General features: G+C 36.7%; 1 long non-coding RNA gene across 1 annotated transcript; it reads right to left on the bottom strand.

Moving 5' to 3' along the window:
• On the bottom strand, positions 1-1,730 carry LOC126763470 (uncharacterized). The gene is made up of 4 exons (XR_007667619.1): positions 1,111-1,730; positions 817-1,054; positions 602-744; positions 1-496 (listed from the first exon to the last, which is right to left on the bottom strand). It is a non-coding gene; the product is annotated as an uncharacterized LOC126763470 (long non-coding RNA).
• Between the last annotated feature and the right edge of the window lie 8,293 nt (positions 1,731-10,023).

Raw genomic sequence — 10,023 nt, 5'->3', positions numbered from 1 at the left:
ATATTCTATCAAGGTGTTTTAGAGAGTACAATGGTTGTCTATTCGTATTCAATTATCACTCAAAAAACACATTTTCATTGGTTGATTGGTTTTTCTGCTATAGATACAACCTTTCATAATTGAATCTTAGCGGTTATCAACAACACTTAAACAAATCGAAATAGTTAAGGAGTAAAAAATTGAGATAACCTGCTGAAATTTGGTACATACATGACGAGAAGCAAGTTAAAAAAGAATAGGTTCCTATATGTAATAACTTTGATGAATATAAAATATCTCACAAATTGTCTAACGGTAAGTGGTAAGAGAAGTTTGTCATACTTGTAGCAACATCTCAAAGCAAGGTTGCTTTGTATCCTTTTGATTTTTGCTAGCATTGAGCTCAACCCGAGACCGGACGAATTTTTCTACTGCGTTTGCGCCAAAAGACTCCATCCATACTCCACCTCGGTTAGGCGTCATAAAGGGTTGATCCATTTCGAGGTTCCTTACTTTTCTAAAGAAAAAAAAAAAAACAGAAACTTCAAATTAAATGGGGATGTTTATTATCATTCGAAAGAACATTCCTTGCCATTTATTTTTTGGATATTATTTCGCTCACCGAAGTGTTCTCTCAATAAATTCCATGACTGATGCGATGTGGCGGAAGTGGCATTGACGGTTACGTTCTTACCGGTATCATTTTTGAAGAAATATGGACCGATGATTCCACCGGCCCACAAACCACATCAAACCGTCGTTTTTCTGGAAGAAATGGCAGCTTGTTTACATATTTACATATCCATTAAGCCAGTCTCATCGGTGTACCAAATTTACCTCGAAAACGAGAAGTTCGAGAGGCTTCAGTTCTTGCAAAAGCTGTATTTTGTACGCTTTCGATTTAAGATCTCGACGTAAAATGCTCCAAGTCGTTTATACTACGTCGGTCAGAGTTGCTGCGAACAGCGCTGAAGTGACTCTTCACGGTCTTCGTGTACACTCTCAGCTACGATTGCTATATTTTCTTCAATGCGTACTTGACGGGTCTATTCGGTCGAATGAATGTTGGGTAATACTGAACAAAAATAACATAGCTGCATAAGAGTTGTTCAAAATACAGTTCCCACATACCAATCACTCGAAATAGATGTTACTTCATTGATTTTACCGCAATTTTTACTGCCCCGCTTTCATTCCAGGATCCAATGGCCAAATTTAATTCGTTCTCAATTACTTTAGTCTAGTAGTAAGTTTTTCCCCGCATATCTATCATATACTATATCACTGTCAGGGAAATGGGAGAGAAAAAATTACATTTTGACCAACAAACTAATTTAATGCCAACTTTCGTAACTTCTTTATTGAAGGTAACAAAGACCACACAGGATTATGGTATTCATTTCCTAAATTGCGATCAGGAAATCTTGACGAGATCTGTAATTAAGAGGGATAAACTCATCATCCATAGTGGGTGATCACGCAAGCCAATATTAATAAAAAGCTTGATAAATTAGGAGGTCATCCCGTGTGACAGCCGTGTATGAAAGGTATTTTCGAAAATTTTTATGATGAAATAAAAAACCGAAGAGTTTTCAAACATTTACGAAATATTAATTAAGAGTTTGGCTGTAATTATAAAATTTGTAAAGTAAAACTATTTTTCTTAATTTGCGAGATTTATCGCTCCAGACGTAAGAATTTTTTGCGATTATTTTTTATAAAAAAAGATTAAACTGAAAAATTTAAAACAATCAATAGAACCGTTTTCGAGAAATCGTGGATGCCAGTTTAAACAATTTGGTTTTGAAAATTCAGGTGTGTAGGCGTCGCGCTCTAAAGACCTTACTTTTTCACACCTCTAACTTTCCAACTGCATTCAATTGCGGAAAATTACTTAACCATCACTTTCTATGATGGATTTATGTAAAAAAAGTCGATTTTTTGAAATCATTACACGGAATGACCCCATTAATCGCTTTAAAGGAGAGACAGCTGGGAAGTTACGGATTAAAACTCTTGAGCTTGATACTTTAAAGAGAAAGATTTACAAATAAATGCGTATATTTACATACTTGTTGATTTAAATTTATTTCATGTTCTTATTTGCATAGAAACAATTTTTGTTAAAACAAATTGTGAATTCAAATGTCATTGGAACGTTTTATTCAATTATTATATAGAGACAACATGAGAAAATTGATGAAATCGGAAGATAACCCCGCTTACTCCCCATATAACGATACTGTTAAAAACTATTAAAAGGGCGATAAATCAATAACTGAATACGCCACCGCCTACTTTTTGGTGAAAAACCATATCTCGGGACTTGACAAACCGATTTCGACAAAATATAGTACGTGGCATTCTTTTTATATTCATATGACACATTGTGAAAATGGACGAAATCGGACAACATTCTGATGGATTAGGGAATTTCGGACCTAAGTATTTCTTTGAAAATATTAATAGTGGGTATTATACATAATATTCTACGGCATTCATGGTAATTCCTTTTAAGTAAAAAGTGAGACCAACATAAAAATGAACTATGCATCACGCTCTAAGTGCTGCGTAGCCGAAGCGCACAAACATTAGCGAAAATTTTGTGAAAAGGAAGACAGAAAAACGAGTTGTTGGACTGCTGGTTCGGCGATCCGACTACTCGACACGTTACGAGGTTTATCTCAATACGTTAAGGACGAAATCGGACAACACGATTCGGGCCGAGGACAATTTTCACCACCTTAAAAGAATATATTCGGCATAAGATTTGTTAGAAAAACCAAAATCATTATACGTGGTCATTATACAAAATCAGCGGGATGTTTGAAAATCCTGATAATGGTTATATGGCGGCTAAGGGAAAGTTTTCGCCAATTGTATCCATTTTAGGCACAATGATATACTGTCATGAGTAAAATACGTTCTAAAATTTTCATTTAGATTACTTAAATATTGGCTGATATATCCAGCATAAAGTCACCAAGTTGTTCGAAAATCTTTTTATTAAGTATATGGGGGCTCAGGGAAGTATTGACCCGATTCAAGCTATTTTTGATACCCAGAATTACTATTGTCAGGAAAGGATTCTGTCTCAATTTCAATTGTATATCTCACACAATGACCACATAGTCTGTGCCAAGGGTCTTGAGCAATTTTGCTTGGATTTGGATATTTTTTGGTCAAAAGGTAGCATAATTTAAGAGAATTATTACTGCAAAATTTTCCGATATATTAATTACATCTTGATTTGTGTACTGAAAAGTGAGAGAATCAGATGAAATATTAAATTGTTATATGGGAAGTAGGCGTGGTTGTAGTCTGATTTCGCAGATTTTCACACTGTGATATAGGAATGTGAAAAAATTGTACGTACTAAATTTAGTCGAAATCGGTGGGTGGGGTCCCAAGATATGGGATTTCACCAATAACAGGGCGGTGCTACGCCCATCGTGCAAGTTTCATACCGGCTCTCATAAAGCACTCTCATACCATCTCGGAGGTAAAATTTAATGTTTCTGGAGTAATTAGTTATTGATTTATTAACAATACCGTTATCTGAGGAGTGAGCGGGATTATCTTCCGATTTCATCAATTTTCACACTGTCGGTAGTTCTCATAATATTCGAGCTTAGCAAAAAGTGGCTTAGGTGATATACACATTAAAAGCCCGCTCACTTTTTCAAAACTTTTTATCCACACATGAACCTTGCTACTGCTGTCTATGCCAAATTACAGCTTTATATCTTAATTAGGTGATTAGAACTACGAACTCAATATTTTTTTCTAAGGAACATGCATAACAAGTTTCATCGAGATATCTCATTTTTAGTCAAGTTACAGCTTGCACGGATGGACGGACGCAGAGCCAGTCAATTGGATTTCAACTTTTCTTATCACCCTGATCATTTATATATATGTACATAACTCTATATCTATCTCGATTAGATCTAGATGAACAAAACTCTAATACCCTATAGCAACAGGTTGCAAGAGTATAAAAAGAAATAAAAGGAATTAAATTATGGAAAGAACATTTATACATACATATGTATAATAAGGGAATAACAAAAAATTAAATTTAAAAAATTTAATAAGCAAGGTTCATAAAAATAAAATGGATAGAATAATTTATAATTTTGTACTAGCAACTCAAAATCCTTTTCTTCGCGGAGTGTCACTTATGATGGAAATAATATATTACCTTTCACTTTTGAACTCTCCACAGTTCAATGCACGTGACGAGCATTTAATTGTGCGTAAGATTAAAGAAAACCCAAGCTAACTACAGAGATTCAGGAGTAGCTACAGAAATCATTTTGTGCTGTAACAGTAGGTAGTGTACTACGTGCGTATGACTTCAATGGTCGAGAAGCGCGAATTCATTAGCAAAAGAAAAACTAACTAAGCCGAGTTGTAGGAAACCAGGCAGCTGGAAACCAGGGATTATAACTTCTGGGACACTGTAATTTTTGCTGACAAGTCGAAATTCAACCTTATCGGCTCAGATGGAATGACTTACGTATGGCGGAAATCCAATACTGAGCTTCAGAGATGTAACATTAGGCCAACTGTTAAACATGGTCGGGTCAATGTTATAGAATGCCAATGTACGTTGCAGCCGGCGTTGGAAATTTGGTCTTTGATGAGAGTGTTATGGACATAACATTATACCTTAATATATTAAAAGAAAATGTAATCCAAAGCGCCGAGAAACTTATGATACGTCAAAATTTCCGAAATAATCAGGACATCGATCCTAAACACAAATCGTCAATACTCCAGAACTGGCTAATATGGATCTAATGCATCCACCGGCCCAGTCACCCGATATGAACCCGATCCTGAATTTATGGTCTTTGTTAGAAAATAACATCCGTAAAAACCGCAAAATAAAAAGAAACATCTAAAAAGTACTATTTTTGAAGAGTGGAATATAATTGGAGCAGAAAGTACAAAAAAATTAGTTGAGTTCATGCCAGCTAGACTAAAAGCTGTATTTTAGCTTTTAGTTTAGCTAACGGATACCACACTAAGTATTAAACAAGTTTTAAATAAATCATTTATCTTGTTTTTAGTAAAAAGTACACTGCTTGAAATAAAAAATGCTGTGATATAAAATGTGCTTATTTTTGTTTATAGTTGTTAATTAATATAAAAATAATGCAAGTTAAGAAATGTTAAAACAAATGCTTTTGATTTAGTTAAACATTCTCAGTTCTCTATTCATTAACATTTTCTGTTTACATTTCTGTTTTTTTGTTTATAAGTTGTTAATTAATAATTAAAAAATAATGAACGAAGTATCTTTAACAATTTATTAAAAAAAAAAAAATACTTGTAGCGAGGAAGAAGGAACAGCATTCAAAATTAAACTTCCAATAAGTGTCGTTTACAGCCTAAGGCACGTTATAAAATACGAGCAATATAAAAAGACTATAAACTTACATAAATAACAGTTGTAATGCAAAACACAAATTGTAGGGATCACGCCTGACAACCACTTAGGGCAAAGAACTATTAAAAACTATTGAAGCAACTGCTTGATCCTGTTTCCTCTGGCAAATTAACCCATAGGCCTTCTGAGCCTGAAAAAATTACCTATCTAATAGACTTCTTTATTACAAGACAAATTCCATTACAAAATTTTCAAATACAGGACAGCCTTGATGTTAACTCAGATCATTTCTCTATTTTTTACATTTTTTTTTTTTAAGTTTACCCAGTTATTCCAACATGCTGCAAGTCGCAGCACTTCCTTCTTCTTTATTGGATTGGAAATCGCTTACGTGGTTATAGTCGAATTAACAACAGCGTGCCCGTATTTTTTTCGCAAGATGGCGCCAATTGGAGATTCCAAGCGAAGCTAGGTCCTTCTCCACCTGCTCCTTCTAACGGAGTGGAGGTCTTCCTCTTCATCTGCTTCCCCCGGCGGGTACTGCGTCGAATACTTTCAGAGCTGGAGTGTTTTCATCCATCCGGACAACATGACCTAGCCAGCGTAGCCGCTGTCTTTTAATTCGCTGAACTATGTCAATGTCGTCGTATATCTCATACAGCTCATCGTTTCATCGAATGCGATAAGCATAAAGGACCATAAATCTTTCGCAGAACTTTTCTCTCGAAAACTCGCAACGTCGGCTCATCAATTATTGTCATCGTCCATGCCTCTGCACCATATAGCAGGACGGGAATAATGAGTGACTTATAGAGTTTGGCTTTTGTTCGTCGAGAGAGGACTTTACTTCTCAATTGCCAACTTAGTCCGAAGTAGCACCTGTTGGCAAGAGCAATCCTGCGTTGGATTTCCAGGCTGACGTTGTTGTTGGTGTTGATACTGGTTCCTAAATAGACAACTTCGAAGTTATAACTGCCAACAGTGACGTGGGTACCTAGTCGCGAGTGCGACGACTGTTTGTTTGATGACAGGAGATATTTAGTCTTGCCCTCGTTCACCACAGACCCTTTTGCTTCGCTGCCTTATCCAATCTGGAGAAAGCAGAACTAACGGCGCTGGTGTTAAGGCCAATAATGTCAATATCATCAGCATACGCCGGCAGCTGTACACTCTTATAGAAGATTGTACCTTCTAGGTTTAGTTCGAATTATTTTCTCCAGAGAGGTTAAAGAAGTCACACGAAAGATAGTCACCTTGTCTGAAACTTCGTTTGGTATCGAACGGCTCGGAGAGGTCCTGACGGAGCTTTTAGTGTTTCTCAACGTCAGTTTACACAGGTACCAAATTTAGACATCGCGGCATAAAGTCAGCTCCTTTTCGTGCTGTCAAAGGCGCCTGTCGATTCTCTTTTCACGGCTCTTTTCCAAGTTTTAGCGAATGGTGAATATCTGGTCAGTTGTTGATTTGCCAGGTCTAAAGCCACACTGATAAGGTCCAATCAGTTTGTTGACGTTGGGCTTTAATCTTTCACACAATACGCTCGATGGAACCTTATATGCGATGTTGAGGAGGCTATCCCACGGTACTTGGCACAGATTGTGGGGTCTCCTTTTTGTGGATTAGGCAGAGGACACTTAAATTCCAATGGAAAATGGTATCACTTCCCTCTTCAACTCTCAGTATCTATCCCATCTCGCACGTGTTGTGGTCGATCATAACGTTGCGAAGTAGGCGGTCTGTTTTCTCTCCGCTGCGACACGGCATTCCTCGTCGTACCAACTGTTCTTTTGCGTTTTCCGGAAACCAATGGTTTCGGTAGCTCTCATAGGGGCACTCCAAGCGCTCATAGAAAGCATCTTTGGCCACATCGTCCTCCTCCTCCGTATGGGCGTGGGCGCAAATCAGCGATGTGTTAAAGAACTTCGCTTTTATGCGGATTGTGGCTAGACGTTCATCCACTGGAGTGAATGACACTACTCGGCGACAGAGTCTCTCTCCCACCATGAATTTCACACCAAATTTGCACTCCTTTATATGACCACTGTAGTAAATGCCACAAGGACCTACTCGTCTCAGTCCTTGTCTCGTCCAACGCATTTCTTGGACGGCGGTGATGTCAGCCTTTATTTTCGCGATGACATCAACCAGCTGGGCAGCGGCACCTTCCCCATTAAGGAACCGGACATTCGAGGTGCATGCCCTCAAATCATAATCCTTGTTTCGTTTGCTGTGGTCGTCATCAAAATGGGGGTCTCTCATCCGAGGCAGTTGGTATCTTTTCATTAGGGGCGTTTTTTACGTGGCGTGTCCCAAACCCAGCGCACAACGCTGTGTAAGTTATAATTCGCTCGCCTTCGAACGGATGTCCTTAGGCTACCCAGAGGATACTTGGTCTAAAACCGAAAGTCATGAGCTGCTTGAGCCATATGTAAAAGAATCGTTTCTGGCCACTCCCTAGTGAATGGCGATCAGAGAACTTTCCTCACTTGCGTGAACTTCTACACATGACTCCATCCTCGCAGTACTTCCATTAGAGAGAAGGATGAGAGATTAGAAATATCCACTTGAAATAAATAGAGATGAACCGAAAAGCCAGACGAAAGTGGCAACTACTGTATTTAAGACCTGACTGAATTTTGATTGAAGTTTTGAAATTCGGTATTTTTGTATTAAGGGTATCAACTCTGTGTCAGTGCGGTTAACTCAAATATCAAAAAAATTTAACTGCCAACAAGCAGTTGTATTCAACATTAATGAATTTAATAAGGAAAAGTATTAATAAAAATGGAAAACGGCTAAAAAGGACTAGAAAGGACACAGAAGGATATATGTATGTACATATATTCATTTATATATATAAATGATCAGTATGTTGAGCTGAGTCGATTTAGCTATGTCCGTCCGTCTGTCTGTCTGTATATATACGATATCGAACCACTATAACATATATCATTTTTGAACGATCGGAATCAAGTTCTTGTATGGAAAACTTTCACATTTGACAACGAATCTTCACGAAATTTGGTGTGAGATATTGCTCATAGAAACAATGTAATATCGGAAAAAATTGTTCAGATCGGCTTACTATAGCATATAGCTGCCATACAAACTGAATGATCGGAATCAAATGCTGGTATGGAAAACTTTTGCATTTGACAAGATATATTCACGAAGTTTATTATAGATTTTTTCTAAGGCAACAATGTAATCTCCAAATCTCCATATAGCTTCCATACAAACTGAATGATCGGAATCAAATGCTTGTATGGGAAAACTTTGGCATTTGACATGGAAATAATATAATCTCCGAAAAAATTGTTCAGATCGGATTAGTATAGCATATAGCTTCCATACAAACTGAACACATAGGGTCTAAAAGAAATACACCTGTGAAGGGTATATTAGCTTCGGAGCAGCCGAAGTTAACGTTTTTTCTTGTTTTAGTAGAAAAATGTTCAAATGATTCTTACATGAATTTTGTTTTCTTATGTTTTCAAACAAATATTTTTTTGTTTATGAATCAACACCAATTTTCAGCCGAATCGGTTCAGCTGTTCTTGAGTTATAAATATAGACATACATAAGTTGCAAAATCGAGAGTGATTTTACAAAAAAGGCCGCCGTTAGGACCATCTCCAAGACTAAAGGAGTCCCAGTGCAAGTTTTCACTTCTTTCTATGCTGTGGTTCGCGCGTAATGCGCGGACATACAAAAAAAGGCGATTCATTTTTATATATAAGATAAACAGACGCTCAAACTAATTTGCTTATATGGCGATTTAGGATTGCTGAAATAAAAAGCAGTAGAAAAATGTTTCTAACATTCCAAAACACTGTTCTTAGTGTTTATTTAAAAATATGGTCACAGAAGAAATTACTAACTGTGCAAAGTATCACGATGCTGGGGTCGAAAAAAGCTGAAATTTTACAAACGAAAAATCAAATTTTAGTTAAATATCAAAAATTGCTTTAAAATATTTTTTTTTTTTTTGCAGATCCATAAGTTATTTTCGTTTAAATGAGGAATGACTTCGGTTTTTTGCTAAATGAGATGAAGGAGCGTTTCCACGAAATCTCTATTTCTTTTGGGCTGAAGGAACCTACGATATCTATTGTTTGTTATTCACCTGAGTGCTGTGGATAACACACCAATGACTAAAGTAGTAGTAAATTGTATCGACTCTTTTTATTCGAAACACTTCATACTTCTTTTTTTTATATTAATGTTTTCAAGTTGAAGATTATTTCGTACTCCCCAAGCTCAACAAGTTTTTAACCTTTCTGTGGACTTGTACATACATATGAACCGATTTAAAAATTATAAATAAAATAGTTTTTTTTTACCCGTTTTCCATTTTTATTAATACTTTTCCTTATTAAGTTCATTAATGTTAAATACAACTGCTTGTTGGCAGTTAAAATTTTTTGATATTTGAGTTAACTGCACTGACACAGAGTTGATACCCTTAATACCAAAATACCGAATTTCAAAACTTCAACCAAAATTCAGTCGTATTCGGCATATGAAAGATGAGTGCATGATTATTACCTCGATGTTAGCGGATTCAATGCTGATTGGTGGCGATGAGGTGTCGGTGGGATGGTTACCAATGGTGTGGCCGGCACCGCTTGTGGCGGTAATCGTTG

This window comes from Bactrocera neohumeralis, chromosome 6 (assembly GCF_024586455.1).
Source record: "Bactrocera neohumeralis isolate Rockhampton chromosome 6, APGP_CSIRO_Bneo_wtdbg2-racon-allhic-juicebox.fasta_v2, whole genome shotgun sequence".
Taxonomy (NCBI): Eukaryota; Metazoa; Arthropoda; class Insecta; order Diptera; family Tephritidae; genus Bactrocera; species Bactrocera neohumeralis.
Note: the sequence above shows the minus strand (reverse complement) of the source record. Positions and strands in the feature narration are given on the sequence as shown.